General features: G+C 41.6%; 1 long non-coding RNA gene across 2 annotated transcripts; it reads right to left on the minus strand.

Annotated features, from left to right (window-relative positions):
• Positions 1-547: 547 nt before the first annotated feature.
• LOC138756198 (uncharacterized) lies at positions 548-23,525 on the minus strand. 2 transcript variants are annotated; one of them, XR_011352848.1, is made up of 3 exons: positions 23,421-23,525; positions 18,124-18,312; positions 548-1,111 (listed from the first exon to the last, which is right to left on the minus strand). It is a non-coding gene; the product is annotated as an uncharacterized lncRNA (long non-coding RNA). The 2 variants fall into 2 exon arrangements; XR_011352847.1 differs by lacking the exon at positions 548-1,111 and adding an exon at positions 9,404-10,081 and having other exon boundaries at positions 23,421-23,524.
• Positions 23,526-27,333: the final 3,808 nt, after the last annotated feature.

Here is a 27,333-nt window from a genome sequence, read left to right on the forward strand (position 1 = left end):
CTATCATCATATTAGTCACATAAACCGCCATCTTAAAACAAAATTAAAACCTCATTAAGCATTGTACAATTCAATTTTAGTACTCTTCCACCATTTTTCCCTTTTACTCTTGAATAGTTATCCAATAAAAGCTCAAATACCACATTTAAATATCCCCAATCATTATGTTAAAATTCAGATATCCAAATAATAAAAACACATCTACAACGAAATCTATATCTTCAACAAATGGAGCATAAACCACAAACAAAATTCAAGCCTCATTAAGAATTGTACAATTCAATTTATAACTTTCACCATTATTCCCTTCGTTCTATAACTAAAATAGCAAAATAATATACACCAGAATTACCACTCCTTTCACCTTAAAGTTAAAGAAAAAATATTTTAAAAAAACTTATCCATCCCATTCACATTCAAATTTCAGATATTCCTTATCTACTGAATAAACTTTACAAAAAAAACCACATCAATTTTTAGTTTTTTAAACAATCAAATACTTTCTTATGCTTTTTTTTGGATATTTAAACAAAAAAAAAACCCCTTCACTCTTTAATCTAATAATACAAAAAAAAAGGAAAAAAACGGGTAGGAGGTTAAAAATACCCCCTCCCATCTAAACCGCGCAATGCGGTAACTCCCAAAAATAATGGGTGTGAGATAACTCACGTAGCAGATGACTTTCAGGAAATAGTGCCTATCCAGTTCTCTCCCCCAACTCTCACTTCATCTTAAACTAACATCATCATTATTTAATATTCCTTTTTTTAAAAAAACAAACATTAAAAAAAAGGACAACTCTTCTTTTAATCAGCTCCAACTGCCGAGTCACCATTACAATCATTCCTTCTTGGAGCATGGCTCTTTTCTTCCATCTCTTGTCTCCTTAGAGATGGCGGCGGACTATGTCTCTGTTGAAACTGAGTAATTGGCAGCTCTTGAGCAAATGCTATAGCTTCCTTTGGAGAATCAAAGAACTTTGGTTGGCAACCATCTTGGAAAACCTTCAAAACAGCTTGATATCTAAAGGTTGCCTTGTAACCTTTCTTCCACAACAACTCTTTAGCAGGATTGAATTCCCGTTGTTGGAACATAACTTCTTGACTCAAATCTGCATAGAAGAAAACTCGATTATTTTGAATCATCAAGGGTGATTTTCTCTGTTGTGCATTTCTAATAGCCACTCGTAAAATTATTTCTCTGTCGTAATAATTCAAGCAACGAACCAAAACAGGTCTTGGACTTTGGCCTGAAATAGGTTTTCTACGCAAGGCTCTGTGAGCACGTTCCAGTATTATACCTTCCAGAAAATGTTCTTGACCCAGCATCTGCGGAATCCATTCAGTAAAAAATTTTCTTGGGTCTGGTCCCTCCATACCTTCCGGCAAACCAATAATCTTTATATTGTTCCGTCTGGATTGGTTTTCCAAATAATCAATCTTTTTCACCAAATTTTTATTTTGAGTTTGTAAGTCTTCGACCATTTTGGTCACATCAAAAACTTGATCCCGTATTTCGTCTATATCTTCTTCACACGAATTAAATTTATCTCTCACTTCAAGCTTAAAAGCTCCAAACTCAGCCATCTGTTGAGAATGTATTTTCACCAGAGTATTAAACCTAGCACCAAGTTCAGTCATAATCTTGGATAATCCCTGCATTGTATAAGATAATTTAGATTAAAGATTCACAAAAATCTTTTCAATTGGAAGAGATTTTGGCTCAACAGATTCCTGCTTCTTCTGCATAACCAAAGGATCTTCTGTTCCTTCCTTCATTCTGGTTGCCTTCCTTGTAGTATGACTGCGTGTGGAAACCCCAGCCACAGCCTCTCCAGCAATGACTGGAGGACGCTGGCCGGGATTTTCCCCAGTCCATAATGTATTAAGTTCTCCCAGTACATCAAGTTGTATAGGTTCTTCTATCTCAAAAGATGCAGTTTGCAGCACCACCTCTACAGTTGACAAATGCCTGTGAGTAACTCTTCGTTCTAAAGGCTGTGTGGCGCCCTCTTTAGGGGGCTCTACCGATGTAACATAGAGCTCTACATCTGAACACTGTACCTCTCTCCTGGGATCCATTTCATGCTGAGTCCCGGTGTCTTTCCTGTAGGTAGGCTCCAAAACTTGAACTTTTGGAAAATGTAGTTTTTTGATGATCTGTTGTTTTTTTTTGCTCTTTTCCACCAGTTGTACCATCATAAGTTAAATTAACAGCACTGAAATTATCTAAACTTTTAAAGAATTTTAACGGGCATTTCTAGACAAAACAATAAGATAGAGTCAGGAGAGGACTGGAAGGCATGTCTGATCCTTACGCCATCTTGCCACACCCACCAATGTAGACTAAAATTGACCAATTCCTACCCTGTATGTTGTTGGAGACCACAAGAGACCAACTTTAACAGAAATTGGCTGTGATTTCAACAAAAGCTGTGAGGAAAGTCATTTTCTTGCTCAAATAAGATTAACCCAAGGGGTCCATTCACATTCTCTTTTTTCTTTACACTCTGACTGCAGAGCAGGAACTTCTTCTACTGTTGATAATTTCAAAGCTCTTACCCATCAAAAGACATTTTGTGAAAATTGATTAATTAATGCCCAGCATTTGAAGGAATTAACTGACCACAGAAGGGTCAAACATGAAAGTGGAAGTAACATCTATCAATTGTTACAAACATGATTTGTTTGTGTTATAAATAGAGAGAATCTGGGGCTAAAATTGGCAACTGGCTAGGAAACTGCAGGCTGAGAAATGCTGGGCATTGAGGTGGGTTGGTGAGTGCCACTCCTTTATTTAGTCAGCAGGATTAAATATAACAGAATAACTCAACGATCAAAGTTCAAATTTATCATCAGTACAGACATGACAGCACAGACAATCCTGAGATCCTTTTTCCTGTGGGTAAGGCAGAACTAGGGTGGCACGGCTGGTATAACAGTAAGCACAACATCTTCACAGCTTTGAATCCTGCTCTATCTTTAAGTAGTTTGTATGTTCTCCCCATGTCTGCGTGGGTTCTCCCTGGTGACTCTGGATTCCTCCCACCGTTCAAAACACACCAGGGATGTAGCTTAATTGGGACTCGAGGGCTGAAATGGTTATGTCTAAATGGTTGTATGTCTAAAATTAAAATTTAGCTTCTACTTATTGGTCATTGTAAACTGCACTCAAAAAAGAGAGAAATATAAACAAAAAGAAATGTAAACCAACAGCAATACAGAAAAAAAAATGCTCAGTAAAATAAATAATGTGCAAAGTAAGGGTCCTTAAATGAATCTCTGACTCTATCATTTAGGAGACTCAAAGTGGAGGGTAGCAATTGTTCTTGAACCTGATGGTACAAGGTTTGTGACACTTATACCTCCTTCCTGATAGGAGTAGTGAGAACAGACCATAGTGTGAATCCTTGAATATTGTTTTTGCTCTCTGACCACAGATGCTGCCTGACCTGCCAAGTGTTTTGAGCATTTTATGGTTTTGTTACATAGAAGTAAGTTACCATTGTGGTGCGCTGTTAGTCATAATCAGACACACACAAGGTAAAGACTGTACCACAGGCTTTAGTCCACAAAGACTTTCACAGAGCCAGGCCGGCTGAAGCTGCAGTAACTCTGAGAGAGGCTTCGGGAAGGTGATTGATACCCGACCGGGTGGGGCTTGTTCCATTCAGGCCGACTGATTGACAGCCGGACAGGTGTTGTCCTGTCCCCTTACACTCCTGCAGGTACAGAGGTTTCCCCCTGCAGTAGGCCGGTGGTGTACCACCACATTCACCCACTTCTTTAAAATTGTCCCGGTGGGGGGGGGGTGGGGGGGGGTGGGGGGTGTGCAGTAACAAGGAATCGTGCCCACTATACAACATACAATATTTACAGACTGAGATGATCCTGGCAGCTGCCAGGGTCTCTGTGACCATCGTAGGACTAGCTCTTGGTCACTGGTCGGAGGGCAAGTTGGGGGGCTGGTGGCAGGGGTCTATGTTACTGGTGTGGTGTCGTGCGGAGAAGTGGCTGAGGGGGCCAGGTTCGACGTATGAGAGTCGTATTGAATGGGTGGGGGGGGCAGGTTCATCCCCCAGGGCTGAAGTGGGTCCCTGGTGGTCAAGGAGGTCCTGCGCGCCCCATAGATGCCTGGGGATGGGGATGTATGCCCAGTCGGTGTCGTCCTGGGCTGAAGGATGCCGTGGGGTGGTGGGTGCCAGGTCCCTGGTTAAGACGGTGTCCTCCCTGCCACTGCCGAACCTAACGTTGGCGTAGTTGTGGTTCGCATGTAGGAGGAAGACCTGTTCGATCAGGGCTTTGGCCTTGTGTGTCCATACGTGCTTATGCAGGAGCACTGGTCCCGAGGACATGAGCCATGCTGGGAGGGACATTCCAGTCGTCGACTTCCTGGGGAATGAGAACAGACATTCATGAGGGGTCTTGTTTGTAGCTGTACACAGCAACAACCGAATGGCATGGAGCGCCTCGGGCTGGGCGTCCTGCCAGTACTCAATGGCCCACACTTTCAACTTGAGAGCCAGGAGGACTGCCTTCCAGACCACCCCGTTTTCTCATTCCATTTGCCCATTGCCTCTCAGGCTATAACTCGTCGTGTGGCTAGTCGTGATGCCCCTCGCTGTCAGGTACTGGCACAGCTCATCACTCATGAAGCAAGACCCCTGGTCGCTGTGGATGAAAGCGGGGTAGCCAAACATGGTGAAGATCTGCCCCAGGGCCCTGATTACGGAGGCTGTGGAGGTGTCCGGGCAAGGGATAGTAAAAGGGACGCGTGAGTACTCGTCCACTACGTTAAGGAAGTAGACGTTTCGGATCGTGGAAGGCAGCGGCCTTTTGAAGTCCATGCCAAGATACTCGAAGGGCCGAGTGGCCTTTACAACATGGGCCTGGGGTGGGCAGAAGAAATGGGGTTTACACTCTGTGCAGACCCGGCAGGTCTCGGTCATGTCTCTGATATCCCTGATGGTATACGGTATATACCGGGACTTAATGAAATGGTACAACCTGGTGACGCCCAGATGGCAGAGGGACTCATACAATGCCTGCAGCCTATCATCGTGCATAGATGCGCAGGTTGGAAAGAGGGCATTGGGAAAGTCGTTAAACTTCCCGGGGCATTACTGGATGTCGTAGCTGTAGGTTGTCAGCACGACTCTCCAGCACAGGATCTTGTCGTTCTTGATCTTGCTCTTATGAATAATATTAAACATGAATGCCTCGGTACACTGGTCCTTGAGGAGGGTGAATCTTCTCCTGGCTAGGTAGTGGCGCCAATGGTGGACTGCTTCCCCAATCACCTGGGCTTCCTTTTCAATGGCGGAATGCCCTAGCTCAGAGTCGTGGAGGGTCCTAAAGAAAGCGATGGGGTGCCCCCCTTGGTTGAGAGTAGTAGCGAGGGCTACCTCGGAGGCATCACTCTCCACCTGGAAGGGGGAGTCCTCATCCATGGCCTGCTTCGTGGCTTCCTCGATGTCCTGCCTGATGCGGATGAAGGCTGCCTGAACCTCAGGTGGGAGAGAGAAAGTTGTAGCTTGGGCCAGTGGGCGGACCTTGTTCAAGAGGTGAGGGACCCACTGCGAGTAATAGGAGAATAGGCCAAGGCACCTGTGGAGGGCCTTTAGCATGGGGGTGAGAGGTAGCTCCATTAATGGCCGCATCCTTTCTGGATCTGAGCCAACGACCCCATGGGCCACGCTTTACCCCAGGATGGCGAGGCGGGTGGTGCTAAACACACATTTCTCCTTGTTGTAAGTGAGGTTCAGCTCCCCAGCCATCTGGAGGAATTTTTCCAGGTTAGCATCGTGGTCCTGCTGGTCTTGGCCGTAGATAGTGACATTATCCATATACGGAAATGTTGCCTTTAGTTTGTGCACCATGCGATTCATTTACCGCTGGAAGACGGAGACCCTGTTTGTAACCCCTAAGAGAACTCAATGGAACTGGTACAGGCGCCCGTCTGCCTCGAAGGCAGTGTAGGGCTTGTCCTTCGGGTGGATGGGGATTTTCTAATATGCCGACTTCAGGTCAATCTTGGAGAAAACCCGATAGCTGGATATCTCGTTGACTAGGTCAGCGATCCTCGGCAGGGAGTAGGCGTCCTGTTGGGTGTACCAGTTAATGGTCTGGCCGTAATCCATGACCATCCTTGGCTTACTTCCCCCTTTGACCACCAGGACTTGGGCTCTCCAAGGGCTGTGACACCTTCCACCAGGAGTCGCCACACTTCCACCTTGATGAAGTTTCTGTCTGAGGCGCAATAGCACCTACTTCTGGTGGCGATCGGCTTGCAGCCTAGCATAAGATGTGGGAAGAGCGCTAGTGGGGTGATGCATAGTGTAGAGAGGCCACAGGTTGGCCGGGGCTGGTATGTTGGTGTGCTGTGTAACGTGAATGGAGGTTGGGGTCCCCCCAAAGGCAAGGGTGACACTCTGCAGGTGGCACTGGAAATCTAGGCCCAGGAGGACTGGGGCACAGAGTTTGGGCATGACCAGGAGTCTGAACCCTGTGTAAGTCTCCCCTCCCACAGTTATATCGGCCGAGCAGTGCCCGAGGGTACCAACAGTCTTATCCTTGGCAGCGAAGGCAACCGAGCAGGTGGTGGGGTGGACTTTTAATCTCAGGGAGTGGGCCACGCTCGGGTGAATGAAGCTTTCGGGGCTGCCACTGTCAAAAGGGCATATTGTTATCTGCCCATTGACTTGCACGTCCATCATAGAGCGCCCGAGGTTGTGAGGGATGTCTCTGGTCAGCGTGGTGGCAGTCAGGACAGTCTCAGGGTCGGAGTCATCACTCTCTGGTTGTGCGCGGTGATTTATGGTGTCCAAAGGCGTGGGGAGCGTCGGTAGGGCGGCCTGGTCTTTGACCATGTTGACCACATCAACGTCGGTCGTGGGGTGCGGCGTGCAGCAGCCGATGGCATCCGGAGGCGTGAGGAGCATCGGTAGGACAGCCTAGTCATCACCCATATTGACCACATTGATGTTGGTCGTGGGGTTGGGTGTGCAGCAGCCGATAGCGTCCGGAGGTGTGGGGAGCGTCGGTATGGCAGCCTGGTCATTGCCCATATTGACCACATTGATGTCGGTCGTGGGGTTGGGCGTGCGGCAGCCAATGGCGTCCGGAGGTGTGGGGACCGTCGGTAGGGCAGCTTGGTCATTGCCCATGTTGACCACATTGTTCTCATCGTCGTTGGGGACCATCCATGTCGGATGGCAGCGGCACATCGGGGCCTGCTGAGTGGCTGGCCTCCTTCCCCAACCGTGTCCATTGCACCAGGGGGAGTGACGTTGTCGCCTCCAAAAGCAGTGGCATCATTACGTCAGCTGGAAATGACATCACACCGTGAGCTGAAAGTGATGTCGCTATAGTTCTCGGTGAGGGGCACTGGCGAGGCTGGGGGATGGTCCAGGTACTCGGGGCACACTCTGCGATAGTCGCTGGCAAAGCCGGATGTTACACCATCGGATTTGGGGAAGGCAGACATTCTAGTGGGGACAATGGTGCCGCCCGGCACGCGCACGTGGAGGATAGGTGGGGAGGTCATAGAGGGTCACTGAGCTGCTGGCTAGTTTTGAGAGGCAAACTTTAGCAAAGTGGCCTTTCTTGCCGCATCGGGAACAGTACTGGTTCCAAGCTGGGCAGTTTCAGCGCAATTGTCGGTCTGACCCACACCAGGACCCACTGTACTTAAAGTGGCATCGGGCGCCTGCTGCAGCGACGTTCTCCTCCCCAGCTCAGTCTGAGGCTGCAGCTGCAGTGAGAGAGGACCACGAGGGAGCCTGGGGGAACCTAGAATCGAAGGTTTCAATGTGCAGGTCTGCAACTTCCAGAGTTCGGACCACTTCCACTGTCTTGGTCAGGGCATAGATATTATCTTCCAGCAGCTTCTGCCGGATGGCCCTTGAGTGTAGCTCTTGGATGAAGGCATCCCGGATCAGCCTCTTGACCTCCTCTGTGCCTACCCCGGGTTCAGCCAGACATGGTCGGGCCAACTCTCGCAGGTGTCCCAGGTAAGACTCAGCCCTCTCCCTGTGTTGCTGGGCTTGGATGTTGAGGAGGTACCTTGCACAAACCGCATTCATGGGTGGCTTGTACAAGTTCTCGAGAATGTCCATTGCACTCTTGTACGTGGAGCAGCCTTTGGTTGCCTGGAAGGCGTGAGGACCCAGCTTTGACCATAGTAGGACCAGCCTCTCCTGATCATTGTGTGGATTCTACCTGCGTGCACCTCGATGATTGCCTCAACTGCGTGCCGTCAGGTCTCGAAGCACGTCTGGGCTTCCGGGTGGCGTGGGTCAACTTTGAGACTCCCTGCGCTCAGGAGTTTTTCTATGGCAGCCGTGGGAAAATTTTGTGGATTAAATTGTGGTGCGCTGTTAGCCAGAATCAGACACACACAAGGTAAAGACTGTACAACTGGCTTTAATCCACAAAGACTTCCACAGAGCAAAGCTGGCTATAGCTGCAATAACTCTGAGAGAGGCTTTGGGAGGCCGGCGCAAGCTCATGTCCCAGAGGGTGATTGACACCTGATCGGGTGGGGCTTGATCCCTTCAGGCCGATTGATTGACAACCGGCCAGGTGTTGTCCTGTCCCCTTACACTTCTGCAGGTACAGATGTTGCCCCCTGCAGTAGGCTGGTGGTGTACCACCACAACCATTAATTACAAGTATCAAGTTGTGTCGGGTAGTTAGATAAATAGCAGAGCAAGATAGTAGGCCTTTCAGCCCCCTGTGTGTGTGCATACTGACTGCCATGCACCCATTTACAGCAATAAAGGTTCCATTATTGTCATTTAATACTACATTTAGAATGTTACATAAAGAAAATTCTAACTTTTGTCTACCTTACGGCAGACAAGAGAGTCGCCACTTTGTTCATAGGTGGTCTCCCTCCATGTAATGACCTGGCCTGAGCCTGCTTAGCTTCCATTTTATCCTTCCCAAATGCCATTCAGCTCCCCCCAGATTCTACATCTAACTTGAACAGTGAAGGCGATTCAGAGCAACTACACTAAGCCACGCATCTTTGGGATGTGAAAGAAAGGTAGCACATCACAGTAAATCCACACAGTCACAGGAAGAACATACAGACTCCACAAAGACCACACCAGAGATTCAGGGAGGATCATAGGAGCTGTGAGATAGCAGCTCTGCTATTTGTAGCAGTGTGCTACCAAAGTGGATTATATTTACAAATAAAATATGAATGACATCCACTAATAAGTTAAGCTTCTATTAGCTTATGAGGATTGGAAATGAGTCCTCTTGTGTGGAAAACCAATACAATTTATTAATGGTTCTATCACAGATCAATAATGCATTCATACCAATAAATAAATAGTTTGTCTTTTACACATTGCCTCTTTTAATCAGTTAATTACATAAACTTTACAGTCCAGACAATAACACATCACAGCACACAACATGGAGTTATAATGCACAACTATGTTGAGTATTACATTTGACACACTGAGAAGAACCACAAGTGAAGATTTTTAAGACAACAAATAAGTGAATTTAATTCAATTGCTTTCTTTAATAAATTTCCCTCTCTGGAGTTTGCCAAAACCTTTTTTTGCATTCTTTATATACCAGTGCACCAAGCATATAATTCATCTCAATGCTTGTATCTGCTTTCTGAGGAATTGATATACATTCAACATGAGGTTTTACCCATCAGGACATATCCCTTATGCAGTTCAGATTTAATGTTAATGGATGAAAAATCAAGGGTCACATCCACACGATGCATTGATATATAATGCTGGTAGTTGAGGCTGCATACTTGAATGCACAGGCAGAATATATACTTTATTAAGGCTTCACTAAATATTTTTGATCATAATTTCAACATAGCTCTTCCACTAAGTCTTCTCTTCCACATTTCTTCAAATGTCGGGAAAGGATTTGTATTTCATCGACAGATGTTGGCAGATTTGTTTCCCACATGTTGAGAAGTTTGTGAAGCTGCTCTGTTAGGTCATCAGGGTAGCTCACCCTGACCAGCTGGACAAACTGACAGTGATGTCATGAAAGTTCGGAAGCCACCCAATAAAATAGATTCGCAGTCCATGTTTCTATGGTCATAAAATTGAGAGCCCATTAATTTTTTTTTAAATTTAGACATAGAGGCATGGTAACAGTATTTTCGGCCCACAAGCCCATGCCGCCTTATTACACCCAATACATTTAGAACTGTAGGAGGAAACCGGAGCCCCTGGGGAAAACCCACACAAACAAGGGGAGAACGTATTAACTCCTTACAGACAATGCAGGATTCAAACTCTGTACCCGATCTCTGGCCCTGAAACAGCATTGCACAAACTGCTATGACAACCATGCTGCCTTCTGCATGAACACTAACTTATGACATTATTTTATGTACCTTCAAGCATGCTGGTAGAAATTCCCATTGTTATTCCAATAATAGAAGAATGGAATAAATCAAATAAATTGTTTCAATAATGCAAATATTAAATGTTGAAAGCAATGTGGCCTGAATCCTGAGTGATCACATGGTTTTCTTTCTTGCTCTTTGACATTTTGGTTGGTCGGTAAACTGGCTTCTGTAAATTTCCCTAAGTACAGGTTAATTACATGTGCGACTGAGTATGAAAAACCTGTGCTAACAACTTGCCATGGATATCTTCAACTGCATAGTCTGGCAGGGCATGGTACCCATCTGTTTCAGACAGGCATCAATTGTACCAGTGACGAAAAAGAATGTGGAAACCTGCCTAAATGAGAATTGATCAGTGGCAATCATGTCAGCAGTGAGGAAATGCTTTGAAAGACAGGTGTCTGAGCAGCAACATGGATCTATTCCATTTTACCTACAGTAGCAACAGTCAATGGCAGATGCCAGCTCACTGGCTCTCCATTAAGCCCTGGAACACCCTAGATGCATACATCAGGATGTTCTTTATCGATTACAGTTCAACATTTAACACCATCATCCCCTCAAAATTGATCAGCGAATTTCAAGACCTGAGATTCAACACCGTACTGTTTAATTGGATCATGGATTTCCTCACCTCCAGAATGCAATCAGTGAGGATTGGGTTGAAATTTTCCTCCACAATCTCCATCAGTACTGGAACACCACAGGGCTGCATTTTTAGCCTCCTTATGATGGTGTAACATGATACAATGGCAACACTATCTACAAATTTGCTGATGATGCCACAGTAGTGGGTTGTGTAAAAAGGGGCGATGAGTTAGTCTACAGGAGGGAGATTTTAAACTTGGCTGAATGGTGCACCAATAACAATCTTGCACTCAATATCACCAAAACCAAATAGCTGATTGTCAACTTCAAGGAGGGAGAACAAAGAGGTATATAATCCAGTGATCAGTGGGGATCAGAAGTGGAGACGGTGAGCAAACATAAGTTATTGTGAGTCACTATCTCGGAGGATCTTTCCTGGGCCCCACACACTAAAGGCATTGTGAAGGAAGTATATCAGTGCCTTTACTTCCTCAGGAGTTTTCAGAGGTTTGGTATCACACCAGAAATTTTTACAGATATGTTCTGGAAAGCATCACAGGCTGGCATAGGTACACCAATACCTTTGAGCGGGAAGCCCTGCAAAGTATAGTGGACCCAGCCCAGGACATTACAGGCAAAACCCTCCCAACTATTGAGAACATCTACAGGGAAGACTGACATGGGAGAGCAGCAGCAAACATCAAGGATCCACATCACCCATTACACTCTCGATTCTCACCGCTAACATCAGGAACAAGACTCACACCATCAGGTTCAGGAACAGCTGCTACCCCTCCACAATCTGACTCCTCAACCACAAACTCATTTCAGGACTTTGCACTTCATTTACTTTTTGTATTCTCCCTGTACTGCAGTTTGCATACATTTCTTTCTTTGTTTACATACGTAAGTTGAGTACAGTTTTTTTTTCACTGCCAATAAGTGGTAATTCTGCAGGAAAAAAGAATCTCAGTTACTCTGACAATAAATTGAAAAATATGAACAGCAAGAGGACAGTGAGAAAGAAAGAAAAGAAACGTAAACAAGGGAGTGCCACTGACAGGAATTCTCCGAGTGCCAGCATTAACATGATGGGCCAAATTGTCTTCTTACTCATGGCGAATAAAATATGAAAATAGAAACAACAGAACATTGTTACTTGGAAGTCAAAGGAAACTTTAAGATTAACTGTGCCATTTAACTTCGAGTGTATTGTAGAACATTTACTTCTGTACTGTGTCTAATACACTGTATATCATTGAAGTGGAAATTGACTTACAAATCTGTTTCAGTTGTGAATGACAACACTTAAGTTTCTCCATTTGAAGTAAAGTTTATGTAATAATTTTTTTAAAAATTAAAATCTTTCAGTACTCTGAAAATGAGGAACTTGATAGATATCCCAGTCTTTAATAAATAACAAATTCCTTCATTTTTTTCTATTACATTTTTTCCTCTCATTAATTTATTCTTTGGTCCCAAATTTGTAAAGTGTGGGGATTGTTGCTGTCTGTTTGGTTGGAGCTTTTTTGTGTGTGTGGGTTTGAGGAAGAATATTAAGTTGGAGCACTGAAATGCTGAAGGAACTATACTTGAAAGGAAAAAGTATGTATCATGGTTAATGTGGTTTATGGTGTGAAAAAAAATTAAAAAAAAAAAGAAAATTAGAAGAAATAGAAATACTATTACTGGATTAAGGAAATACGATAGATTTTGCCTTGGGGGAACAAAGACATTCGGTTTAGAAAAATGCATTGGAGTTTAATTTTCTGGAATAAAAATTGACTGAACATTTTATTTTCCTTTATAATAGTTCTCGCATGACACTACTATAATTACAATGTGATCATCAAACATGCTAGCAAACAATGGGGATAAATTCCTCAGAAGTATTCCTACTGCTGGGGAAAGTTAGAGAAAATATAAACAGCCAATTATTTAATTCTTTACCAGGTGAAGAAATTTTGCCCAGACATGTTGAATGACGAATAACATTTTTTTCTCTATAAACAAGAATCCAAGGCAATGAAAAGAAAATAAATAAAGCAAATTTGAAGCTGTGTTATTACAGGAACAATCTTGTAAAATTAATTCCAGCAAACTTTCTCTTGTGAAACCAATTTCCTACCCATATTCAATCTCTCAACTCAATATTTAATCCTGTACCGAGTCAGACACATTGAACATGCTGAGAGTGGCTTTGAGGGGCTACAGTCTCCCGGAATCATCAAGCTAATGGAGACTGCTCATGGGAACCGGATATCAGAATCAAGATTCAAGAGGATGCTGAGGGATCCCAAAGGGCTTCACATGCTTAAGGCTTCCTATCATTTCAGAATTGAAACAATTTGTGGCCTCCGAAGTACTGAAAGATGCAAATTAAATGCAAGGTTTTCCTTTTTGTTTGTATGTAAAAAATTCATCCTGTTGAGCCTGATTAATGACCTGATTAATGAGATCAATGCTCATATTATGGACACCATTGTATCTTTTCAGTCCTAGTTGTGTTCACATGGTTCAGTTTAGCAGAAAACAGACGTAGAGTTGTGCCATAGAAATTACACATTTTTCATTTGTACAGTCATCCTCAACCTCATTCTGACCTTCACTTTGTTGAAGGTTGACTACAATAGAAAGTAATAGACCTGATATACAGTGGATGATATTCTTCTTAATATCTCTCAGCAGTACCAATTTAACAACACCAGCACTCAAATACAGTGTCCAATGCAGAGCTGCTCTATTTCTTACTGCAAGATGATGGTGGCACTTCCAGATACTTTCTCTGCTTTTTTTTTGCCTTTTATTTCCACATTGTCTTAGACATGTCAACAAGCTTTGAAAGGCTCAGAATTTTCATCACTCTTTAATGATATTTTGACTGTCTTCTTCTGTTAACATTTCAGTTACAATCATTTATATTGCATAATAAAAAAATGATAAACATAATGTGAGGTACAAGGAGCTATCATAAAATAAAATGTTCCTATATTTGCGAGGCTTAATAAAACTCAATTACAGAAAGTTGAAAAAGGATGGGGGCTCGGCATTACCCAATCTTAGATTCTACTCTTGGACAATTAATATTCAATATATTCTGGATTTATTATTCTGATAAACTTGAGCATACATCCTTCATGGGTAAATCTGGAATGAAATCAGTTGAGAAATTTTTGATAGGTTCCATTTTGGGAGCTTCCCTTCCTCTTGCTATTAACTGATAACTAATTCTATACCCCAAACACACATTATGGATATGGTTTCAGTTCCAAAGGTTTTTGATTTTAAAAAATACTTTATCTGGCATTATTTTATCTAATTTTTTTTTCAGCCATCTGTGAATTTTATAGAGCTGCAACAGTAACTTGTGGCTCTTGAACACCATGTCTCCACTAATTAAGGCCAGCATAGCATATGTAATTTGCATAGCAATCTTGAGGGTTTTTATGGACCCAGACCCCAAGATCCATCTGTTTCCATTGCAGAGAGTTCTACCATTAACTAAATAGTCAGTTTTCAACTTCAAATTTCCAGATTTTGGGGCAAATGAAAAATGAACCTGTCAATCTCCTTACAAATTTTACAATCAGAGTCACTTCATCACAACTGGATGTAGCTGTGATCTTACAATTTTAACAATCTGCTACTATTCTAATGTCAGCTAAAGCATAACAGCACAAATTTCCTACATTTTTGGTGTATTGGAATATCCAAATCTTTATTTATTTATTTATTTATTTGGCTTGGCTTCGCGGACGAAGATTTATGGAGGGGTATGTCCACGTCTGCTGCAGGCTCGTTGGTGACTAACAAGTCCGATGCGGGACAGGCTGGCACGGTTGCAGCGGTTGCAAGAGAAAATTGGTTGGTTTGGGTTGGGTGTTGGGTTTATCCTCCTTTGTCTTTTGTCAGTGAGGTGGGCTCTGCGGTCTTCTTCAAAGGAGGTTGCTGCCCGCCGAACTGTGAGGCGCCAAGATGCACGGTTGGAGGCGAGATCAGCCCACTGACGGTGGTCAATGTGGCAGGCACCACGAGATTTCTTTAGGCAGTCCTTGTACCTCTTCTTTGGTGCACCTCTGTCTCGGTGGCCAGTGGAGAGCTCACCATAGAACACGATCTTGGGAAGGCGATGGTCCTCCATTCTGGAGATGTGACCCACCCAGCGCAGTTGGGTCTTCAGCAGCATGGATTCGATGCTTGCGGACTCTGCCAGCTTGAGTACTTCGATGTTGATGATGAAGTCATTCCAATGAATGTTGAGGATGGAGTGGAGACAGCGCTGATGGAAGCGTTCTAGGAGACATAGGTGATGCCGGTAGAGGACCCATGATTCGGAGCCGAACAGGAGCGTGGGTATGACAACGGCTCTGTACACGCTGATATTTGTGTGTTTCTTCAGGTGGTTGTTTTTCCAGACTCTTTTGTGTAGTCTTCCAAAGGCGCTATTTGCCTTGGCGAGTCTGTTGTCTATCTCTTTGTCGATCCTTGCATCAGATGAAATGGTGCAGCTGAGGTAGGTAAACTGGTTGACCGTTTTGAGTTCAGTGTGCCCGATAGAGATGTGGGGGGGCTGGTAGTCATGGTGGGGAGCTGGCTGATGGAGGACCTCAGTTTTCTTCAGGCTGACTTCCAGGCCAACCATTTTGGCAGTTTCCGCAAAACAGGACATCATGCGCTGGAGAGCTGGCTCTGAATGGACAACTAAAGCGGCATCATCTGCAAAGAGTAGTTCATGGACAAGTTGCTCTTGTGTCTTGGTGTGAGCTTGCAGGTGCCTCAGATTGAAGAGACTGCCATCCGTGCGCTACCGGATGTAAACACTGTCTTCATTGTTGAGGTCTTTATTGGCTTGTTTCAGCATCATGCTGAAGAAGATAGTAAAGAGGGTTGGTGCAAGGACGCAGCCTTGCTTCACGCCGTTGTCAATGGAGAAGGGTTCGGAGAGCTCATTGCTGTATCTGACCTGACCTTGTTGGTTTTCGTGCAGTTGGATAACCATGTTGATGAACTTGGGGGGGCATCCAAGGCGCTCTAGTATTTGCCAAAGCCCTTTCCTGCTCACGGTGTCAAAGGCTTTGCTGAGGTCAACAAATTTTTATACTCCTATTTAAATGTACATGTAAGAGGTCTTGAACAGTGCTTGAAAAGAAAATGCACTTATCTTTCACCAAGTATTGAAGGCTCTATATGTGGAGTATCCTTCATATGAGATAACGAACTAAAACAGATACGGTATCTAAAAATGGATTTGGAAAAAAAAATCAAATATACTATTAAAATATGAAGTCTAATTTCCATGACATGGGGGAAAATTCATGAAATATCATAATATAAAGAACTAAGTTGCTTGGATACTCCTGCCTATGTGCTGTCTGTTTTCAGGTTGTCATCACTTCGATTCTCATGTACATTTTAAAAAAATTTAGTTCACCTTGTTTAAACGTCAGGGTTTGATTAAAAGTTTTTTTTCTCTCTCTTTAGATACTCTTTTATATAAATGTTTGTTTAAATGAGAATTGTAAACATTCATTATATTATAGAATGTGAAGTTAATGCCTGAGAATTGTAAATTCCCTTTTTTTCCAAATAAGAGGATTTTTTATATAACTTATCAGAATAGAAATTAAATTTTCTTCTTCTGTTTCAATTTATTTCCTTCTTTTTTTTCATTGGGTTGGTTTTTTTTTCTCTTTTCATTATAAATTTTTGATATGATATGAAGATTGTGGTTTGGAGTTAGGAATTCAGATCACATTTTGATAAAATTTCTTAAATATAATTGAAATATTTTTTATATAACTTATCAGAATAGAAATTAAATTTTCTTCTCCTGTTTCAATTTATTTCCTTCTTTTTTTTCATTGGGTTGGTTTTTTTTTTCTCTTTTCATTATAAATTTTTGATATGATATGAAGATTGTGGTTTGGAGTTAGGAATTCAGATCACATTTTGATAAAATTTCTTAAATATAATTGAAATATTTTTTATATAACTTATCAGAATAGAAATTAAATTTTCTTCTTCTGTTTCAATTTATTTCTTTCTTTTTTTTCATTGGGTTGTTTTTTTTCTCTCTTTTCATTATAAATTTTTGATATGATATGAAGATTGTGGTTTGGAGTTAGGAATTCAGATCACATTTTGATAAAATTTCTTAAATATAATTGAAATATTTTTTATATAACTTATCAGAATAGAAATTAAATTTTCTTCTCCTGTTTCAATTTATTTCCTTCTTTTTTTTCATTGGGTTGGTTTTTTTTTTCTCTTTTCATTATAAATTTTTGATATGATATGAAGATTGTGGTTTGGAGTTAAGAATTCAGATCACATTTTGATAAAATTTCTTAAATATAATTGAAATATTTTTTATATAACTTATCAGAATAGAAATTAAAATTTCTTCTTCTGTTTCAATTTATTTCTTTCTTTTTTTTCATTGGGTTGTTTTTTTTCTCTCTTTTCATTATAAATTTTTGATATGATATGAAGATTGTGGTTTGGAGTTAGGAATTCAGATCACATTTTGATAAAATATAATTGAAATATTCTATAAGTGGTTAACCGTAATCCTCAACTTAATGCTTTAGATAAGATTTAAAATATTTTTAAAAGAAAAGAATTATAGTTTTGATTTACAATTTATTTTTTCTGTGTAAAGATACAGACGTATAATTTTACTGGTTTATACCTTTCTGTGTATGTTATTTATTAAATTCAATTAAAAATGTTTTAAGTAAAAGTGGAAAGATTGATAAAAGATGAACAATGCATGCACCTGCAACATTTGGAATATGAACATTATTTATAATATTGTTATTATGTATAATTTAGTTCTAGTTCACATGCTCCGAGGTAATAGTGAGAACATTTGTTTTAAGAGAAATCAGCTCATTAGCCAATATATTGTATGGCAATTAAATCAGAGTCCAGAGTGCAGAGTTACAAAGGGAGATCAGTTAGAAAAGTATATCATTTTATGAATGTGAGGTTCAAGCAGGACTCTGATGACCAGAAAGAAACTGTCCTTGAACCTGGAGATGTTTGGACTGCATGAACTCCTACTTAAAACAATCAATACATCAAATGATAGAAGATGACTGATGTCATATATTTGCAAATGTATCTTACCTTGGCCAAGGCTAATGTTAGTTTGCAAACAGCGTTATGGTTCAAGTTGTTCACCATGTCATTCCCTTGTAAATGAACTGAGCAGTAACTGCCAAACTCATTTGTTTCAGTCAGCTCCAGCTCCAGTCTGGTTTTCTGCTGTGAATTGGAAAGCCATTCGGTATCCTCGAGCCACAGCTTAGTCACTGTCTAAATGAAGTTGTAAAAAGAAATCATAAATTTCATAATTGCTCATTTGAAAGTTTATGTGATTGATTGAAGAGCTTGATCTTTGGCTATCTTGGACCATATTTTATTTGACTATTTATTATCTTTGCACCAATCAGAAAATTGTTCTGATTTTTAAAAAAAAATATTGTTTCAAATGTGTGGTTTAGAATTTCCAAAAGCAATTTTTCTATTATAATGAATAAAGGCCAGAGAGGTGAATATTGGCAGATTCATTTCAGAGACCTTCTGCTCACAGTAGCACAACTGCAATGTTTATATTTCCATTGGGAAGGATTTGTCAAATGTCACATGTATTGGTAGTTTGAAATTGCAGCCTGCACTTAGATTGGAAGATTTTTTTTAAAACTCACATACTGGCAATGAATTTATTTTCATACACATTGTACATATGCACTGAAATTTTTACTTGCCGCAGCTGAACAGATAATTGTCAAAAAAAACAACCACAGTAGTATACATTAAATTAAAAAGCGATAATAAATACAAAGGATAGATAAAAAATAAATATTCACAGCTACTATACCATGCCATTACAATCCTTTTCATGGTGTCAGAGCAGTCGATGATTAGTTTAGCAAGGCAAGAAGACCTTAAAAACATATTAGACTTATTAAATAGTTTTCAGATAATTTGATAAACCTTCAAGCCAAAAACTTCTAATTAGCCTGCCCAGCAACTGGAGAGAGGCAGGCCAGGTAGTTAGAGCACCCAGGTGAAAAGACCAAGACTTTGATCTAAAGGAGACACCCGAGACGCTTCACGTGCTGCAATCTGGAGCCAAACAACAATCTGCAGATGGAACTCTGAGGGCCAAGCAGCATCAGTGAGAAGAAATGAATGGTCAATGCTGCGACCTGCTGAGTTCACCTACTGATGCTGCTTGACCTACTGAGTTCCTCCAGCAAGTTGCTGTTTGTTCTCAATGATGCATATGGCTAAGTTCTTTGCATAATCAACTCTTACATAATGTTGAGAGCTAACACAGTACTTTCAATTCAATGCAACCATGACATTCAATTTGCATCTGATCAGCCTTACACAGAAGTTGAAGATGAAAAGATAAGGCTGCTAAGAGAGAAGAAGAGGAGGTGGAGAAAATAATATAAATACAAGATAAAAGCTCAATAAAGCCAACTCGAGTAAGAAAATGATTACAATAGATCCCATTAAAATGGTGAGTGATATTAAAGCAGTTAGCCGCACTTTGGGTCACATTCCTAGCTTCTGGCTGCCCTATGCAAATAGTGCAAGGACCACATTTCCTCACAAACAACCCATCTGCCTGCCCAATCTGCTACCATCATTGGAAGAGCCTCTAGTTCCTAACTGGGCATCATCAGTCACCACAGAGCCAACAAAATCAGAGGGGAATAGTATTCCTCAATTCCCACCAACTGCTTCAGATGAAGATAAGTATTTGGCAGAACTTTGGGACAGAATGGTTTTATTCTCAATAAACAGAGAAAATCAGACAATGTTGTTCAAAGTTGTGTTATTCCTGGTAAATTGTGATACATTCTTTGTTGAAATGTTCCAGAAACTCATTCAAAGTGTGAATGCATAAATTAGCATTTTCAATTACTTTACTATTTTAGAAAGTATCTACACTTGAATTCACTTCTACCTCCCAAAGTAAACTCAAAAGTGTGAAGGAACATTGATTACCTTCATAAAAACTTCATTGTATATAAATATCTCACTGGATACTTATTAAAAGGGCAATGTGGTAATTTTACACAAAGAAAATGCTCTATATTAAAAAAAAAGTTGCTCATTATTTGATCCTTTTTGATCTTGACAGACCTTGTCATATCAAGATAGAGGGATCATTATCATAAAATAAACTTACAAAATATTTATTGCTGGCTTGTTTATAGAGAGAATGGAAATTCCTCTAAAAGGCAGCTGGTCTCGGTGTAACTGCTTTCAAGATGTCTAGGTGTGCTCAGGAATTTTGAGGAGTAAATACGCAAAAGTACAAAGTTCACCGTAATATTCAGTGTCTGAAAAATCTGGCATTCAAAGTGGTATGATTACAAATTCACCCATTGGTTCCAATGTAGCCATGAAGCTTGAGAACAAGCTGCTCACACTGCCTCATTGGAAACTCTTCAGAAAGCCTAAGAATCACAATCAGAATTTATTGTCATGAACATGTAACATAATTTGTTGTTTTGTGGCAGCATTACATGTGCAAATATTGCTATAAATAATATTTATAAATAAATAATTAGTGCAAAAAGAAGAGCAAGTAAGTTACTGTCTGTGGTTCATTGTCATTTCAGAAATCTGATGGCCCAGAGGAAGAAGCTGTTTTTGTGCCACTGACTGTTCATTTTCAGGCACCTGTACCTCCTTCCTGATGGTAGCAAGAGAAGGGGGCATGGCCTGGGTGGTGTGCGTCCTTGAGGATAGAGGATGCTTTCTTGAGACACCACCTTTTGTAGATGTCCTTCATGGAGTGCAAACTGATGCCCTTGAATGCATTGGCTGAATTCACAACTCTCTGTGGTCTTTTCCTGTCCTGTGCATTGGCACCTCCATACCAGACAGTGATGCAGCAAGTCAGAATGCTCTCCATGGTACACATGTAGAAATTGGCAAGAGTCTTTGGTGACATACTAAAATCTCCTCAAACTCCTCACTTCGAAGTACAGCTGGTGGTAATCTTTCTTCTTGATTGCATTGACTTGTAGGCCCCAGGACAGATCTTCAGCGATGTTGACACCCAGGAATTTGAGGTTCTTAACTCTTTCCACTGCTGCCCCCTCGATAAGGACTGGTTCATGTTCTCCTGATTCCGGCCTTCTGAAGTCCTTAGTTTTCCTTACATTGAGTGCAAGGTTGTTGTTGTGACACCACTGAGCTAGCTGATCGATCTCCCTCCTGTATGCTTCATAATTACTGTCTGTAATTCTGCTGACAACTGTGGTGTCATCAGCAAATTTCTAAATGGCATTTGAATTGTGCCTGGCCACACAGAGCGAGTAGAACATTGGGCTAAGCACGCATCCTTGAGCTGCACCTGCGTTGATTGTTACTGAGGAGGAGATGTTATTTCTGATTCCTACTAACTGTGCTCTTCTGATGAGGAAATCAAGGATCCAGTTGCAAAGGAGGGTGCACAGCCCCTGGTCTTGGAGATTGTTGACCAGTACTGAGGATATGATGGTGTAGTGTGGGAAGGGAAACAAGTTCAATGGATTCAAAGAATAACTAGACTGGACACAGGCTGAATGCAGAAATAATCTTTATTGAAATACATGTAAGGAGACCACAACAGAGATAACATGTGCAAGTACTCTCAATCACACAACACAGTACAATCAGCCACATCAGACTTAACACTAATGATAGTAACAACTGTTTATACAGACTTATCATTACCAAGGACTACACCATCCATCATTCCTTGTCTAATGTGGGCATGGCTCAGATGCTATCTACAACTACAACAGTATATTGCAGCCTCAATCACTTGGTAGTACACAACCTATCAACAACTCCTCCAGCATTGTCCAAAGGAGGGTTTGTCTCTCAGGGCCGAAGAGAAAAAAAAGGAAGAGCCTCTGCACGTGGTGGACTTTATAGTACAGTAAGCTGAAGGGTCAGGCCCAGGTAATCACTAGGTGATTAATGGGGCCAATGGTCAGGTGTGCCATAATGGATGGGTAGAGTCCAAGTTTGATTGGCAGATGATGAGACCTGCAACTGTTTTCCAGATGAAGAAGTCATATGACCCTCCTGATAGTGTTGAAATCTGGGCTGTAGTTGATAAAGAGTAGCCAATTGTATGTGTTGTCTAGATAATCCGGAGCTGAATGGAGAACCAGTGAGATTGCATCTGCTGTGGAACAATTGCAATGGGTCCAGATCTTTACTTAGGTCCAAGTTAATTCTAGCCATGACTAATATCTTAAAGCATTTAATCTCAATAGATGCGCGTACATTTTGATGATAGTCATTGAGGCAGCTCACTCTACTCTACTTGGGCACCGGGATGATTGATGCTCTTTTGAAGCAGGTGGGTACCTCAGATAGCAGCAATGAGAGATTAGTAATGTCCATGGAAACTCTGGTTAGTTATTTGTCACAGATTTTCAGTACCGTGCCAGTTATGTCATCAGGATTGACACCTTGCAATCCTTTTGAAGGATGTTTTGATATTGGCCTCAGAGACAGATACAACAGGGTTGCCAGGGATTCTCATTAGTACCTTTTGAGCTCTCCTGTTCAAAATTAGCATAAATGGTGCAGTGTTCAGCTCATCAGGTAGCAAAGCATCACAGCCATTTATGATGTTCAGCCTTGCCTTGTAGAATGTAATGACCTAAAATCTCTGCCAAGGCTTGCAAGTATCTGATTGTTTCTAGCTTCCCTTGGAATTGTTTCTGCACTGCTGAGATGGTTTGTCATACCTAGACTTCCTGTAAAGATCTGGATCACCTCTTTTAAGTGCTGTTGACCCTACCCTCAGCAGGTTGCAAATCTTTTGATTCATCTACAGATCCTGGTTGGGGTTCTTGTGGGTCTTTGAATCCCTCTTCATGTAACTTAACCAATTCCCATTGAGAGATTTGGAAGGAACCATCAGTATAAAAATCTGGTGGAAGTGGTCTCTTTGTGGTAGATAATAATGCTAACTATAGTGAATGAATCGCTTCTCCAAGTTTGCTTACAAAATAAATTATTTTGCCCCATGAAACCTGTTCCTTTTTGTAAATTCCATGCTGCGCAAAGCCTGAGGTACAGTAAAACCAGGACAAATTCAGTTGCTGCCAGTTCTCTGCCCAATCTTCCTATCCAGTTATTTTCTGCTGATATTCAAGGCAAATCAGCTGACTCCTTACCCTCACTATATCTGAGAGCCATCCAAAGAAATAGAGCTAGCTCTAAGGAGGTAAACTGATGTTGGGTCACCGCCAGAGGCCTTTCAACTACTTCCAAATGTTTCTGATAGAGGCATTCAAAACTATTCAATTAACTTTAAGTAATAAAAATAAATAAATTTGATTAAAAGCACTAAAAATTTGAACAAATTATTATAAACGTTTTTAAAAACTTACCAGTAAGTGCACTTTCTCTTCTTTTATTGTGTTTGTGGGCCCATACTTCTCCCTATCTAGCTCAAGTATAAAGCTGACCAGTACCTTTGGCCCCTCCCCTCAGCTAGTAACTCTTCGTCATTAGACTCAATGGAGATGCCAGTGGTGGAGTAGGAAGTCTGTTGCACCAGTATCAGCCCTCCATTTCACCATGGACTTCTGTGATTGGCCAAGCATGTGACAAAATGTCAGAATCAGAACTTATTATCATGAAACTTGTTATTTTGTGGCAGCATCTCAGTGCAGACATTTATATAAACTACCTTACAAAAATAAATCAAAATAGTGCACGAAAAGTCAAAGTAAGGCAGTGTCTTTGGTTCATTGATCATTCAGGAATCTAACGGCAGCGGGGAAGAAGCTGTCCTTGTGCCGCTGAATGCTCATTTTTAGGCTCCTGTACCTTTATCCCAATGGTAGCAGAGTGAAGAGGTCATGGCTTGGGTGGTGGGGGTCTTTGAGGATAGAGGCTGCTTTTTTAAGACACCTCCTCATATAGATGTGATTGATGTAGTCTGGTACCCATGATATTACAGGCTGAGTTAACAACCCTCTGGAGTTTTTTCTTGTCCTGAGATTTGGCACCTCTGTACCAGACAGGGATGCAATTTGCCAAAGTGCTCTCCATTGTACACCTGCAGAAGTTTTTGAGAGTCTTCGGTAACATACCCATTCTCCTCAAACACCTCACAAAATATAGTCTATGGTGAGCTTTCTTCATGATTGCATCAACATGGATTTTCCAGGACAGATCCTCGGAGATGTTGACTTTTTGACTCACCACTACTGAACTCTCGTTGAAGACTGGATTGTGTTCCCTTGACTTCCTCCTGAAGTCCACAATCATCTCCTTGATTTTGCTTATATTGAGTGCAAGGCTGTTGATGTGTCACCACTCAACAAGCTGATCTATCGCCCTCCTATATGCTTTCTCATTGTCGTTTGTGATCCTGCCGACAACCGTGATGCCATTGGCAAATTTGTAAATAGCATTGGAATTGTGCCTGTCCACACAGTCATAGGTGTATTGTGAGTAGAGCAGCTGACTAAGCACGCATCCTTGAGGTGCATCTGGGTTGATAGTCAGTGAGGTGGAGACATTGTTTTCAATTCGTACTGACTGTGGTCTTCTGGCGAGCAAGTGAAGGATCCAGTTGCAGAGGGGGTTCAGAAGCCCAAGGTTTGGAGCTTCTTGACCAGCACTGAGAGAATAATGCTGTTGAAGGCTGAACTGTATTTAATGAAGTCCAGCTGTACATATGAGTTGCTGTTTTCGAGGTGATCCAGAGCTGAGCGCAGAGCCACTGATCTTGCATCTGCTGTGGAGCGATTGTGACGATAGATGAATTGCAGTGGGTCAAGACATTTGGTTAGATATATGTTAATTCCAGGAGGTGCTGAAGACTGTGGCTGATAGCCAGTTGATCCCTGTGGAAACGACAGCTATTAGCCAAGCTGATTTTTTCTAGTTAAAAAAAATAGCAGCTGTAGCAACAGACTAACTTACATCCGAATGAAAGAAAAGTTAATGAATGTTGTTTCTTCCACTGTATATTTTGATCTTGAGGCATATCTAAATTCTCAATTATAGTGCTACGTATTTTCATAATTACATTTTTAATGCAACATTGTTGAAAGATACTGTACATGTTTAAATGTTTCATACCTCTCCATTTGTTTAATTGCAACAGGCCTAATTTACATATCTTACACAGTTACATTGTCCATTGACCTAACATTTTTAAAGATTCATTGGTTGCCTCTCCATGTTTTTTTTTACATGCCCACATACTGACCTAAAAATTGGAAGGGAGAATGTAAATTAAAAGAAAATTGCAGGAGATATCAAATATATTTTGTTGCAAAAAATAAAACAAAATTTTGCTGAAATGACATTGAACTAAAATGTTATCTTCTTTTCTCCCTCTACACATACTTTGAGTACTTCCAACATTTTTATTTTTAACTTATTCCTCATTTCATATCTCTTAACATCAGTAAACAGATTTAATCAAGGCTTTGCTTCTCAGGAGACCTTCACCAATGCACATTTTAGAACTTCCAGCGCCAATTAATGCTGCAGCATTACAGAAAAACCCATAATTTACTGAAAGCAATGACTGCTGCTTCTCTAAACTGCTCAAGGATAGTTGATTTCATCTCCTAATCGCTTCTTTTCCAAGTTTGGTGGACAGGGCAGAATGACGGTAATTGATTTCTGAAACTGCTGAGTGGATGGATGTTTGACACAAACAAGAAGGCTGGTGGAGATTATGGAATGAAACTTATCTTGTCTTGGTTTCCTTGCATTCAACAATGTTGAATCGATTCCCTGAACCTATGAGAATAAACAGTGAGTGGAAAAGTAAATAACCCATTACATTTTCAACACTCATATTTCTGAAGCGGGTAAAGACAGGCTTAGTTCAATTTTGAAATGAAGTAGGCAAATTCATCTGCAAAATATGAATGATGATCCATTAGGCAGATTGAGAAAGGAGAATTAAATGTATGCAGAAAATTGTAGTTCAAGCCCCAGTCAATTTATCTGCCAACAATTTATTGAATAAATTCTTCTAACTGCTCACTCCACACTGCTAGTGAATCACAAAAAAAAAACTGGAGAAGACAAATAAAAAATGATGGCAGATTATGGAAATTTCCTAAGCAAAACTATCCTATTGTGGCGACGTGCAACTACGTCGTGACAAACTGGCCCTGCTTGTTATGCGCAGTCAGTGGGACAGTCGCGACAAAGATGGCAGCGTACATCCATCTCTTCTGTTCCAGAAAGGAAGTTGGCATGCACGCTTCGCCAATGTTCCTCTTTTTGATTTGATTTAATTTGGACGTACAGCTCAGTAACAGCCGTTCCAGTCCACCAGCCCACAATGCCCAAATACACCCAAGGTGACCAATTAATCTACCAAGCTCATGCATCTTCAGAGAGAAGGAGGAAACCGAAGCCCCTGAAGGAAACCCACACAGATCATGGGGAGAAAGTGTAAACTTTATACAGATGGTGCCAAATTTGAACCTGTGTCACTGGAACTGTAATAGGATTGTGCTAACCGCTACACTAAAGCTGCTTTCACACTGAGATTCCTGTAAATTTAAAGCTGGGTCAGGTCAAATCGGAGTGTTCACGCTGAAACAAGAAAAAAGTGGTTCAATACAACATTTACACTGGAGTTGATGCGAAACACATTGGCTCTGATACTACCCTACCTCGGTGGGTAATTACCGGGATGAGAATGAACACCTCCCCCCCCATACCATATTGTTTCGTGTTCACACAGGTAAAAATGCGATTTCAGGGGCAATGAGAAAGCATCTTTATAACAGTGCTATCCTATCCTTTTCCTTTCCACTCTAACTCCCCCTCCTAGTTTAATTCACCAACTGTCACTCTTCATTCTTCAACCCTCTTTGTTCCACCTGCCCTTCATCGCTCCCTTAATGGTTCCCATCATCATCTTCCTTACTTGTCAGATTTCAGCATGATTCCTTCTGTGTCCCCACTTATCAGCTCCGACCACCTACACCTCCACCTGCTATTTCCAACTTCACTGCCCCCTTCCCCGACTGGCTCCATATGCCTTCTTTTCCTTGTCTGCATCACTCACTGACCTTTCTCTTCCAACCCCACCCCTACCTGTCCCCAAATGGCTCCTTCTGCCCATCATCCCTCACTCCACCTCAGTCCACCTATCACCTACCAAACCCTGAGAGTGAAACAAGAATATGATTGTAGTTAATACTATACACAAAAGTGCTGGAGAAACTCCATAGGAAGGGTCCAGGCCTGAAACTTTGGTTATATATCTCTACCTTCTACAGCACAGGTGCTGCTAGCCACTGAGTTTCTTCAGTA

This window comes from Narcine bancroftii, chromosome 3 (assembly GCF_036971445.1).
Source record: "Narcine bancroftii isolate sNarBan1 chromosome 3, sNarBan1.hap1, whole genome shotgun sequence".
Classification (NCBI taxonomy): Eukaryota; Metazoa; Chordata; class Chondrichthyes; order Torpediniformes; family Narcinidae; genus Narcine; species Narcine bancroftii.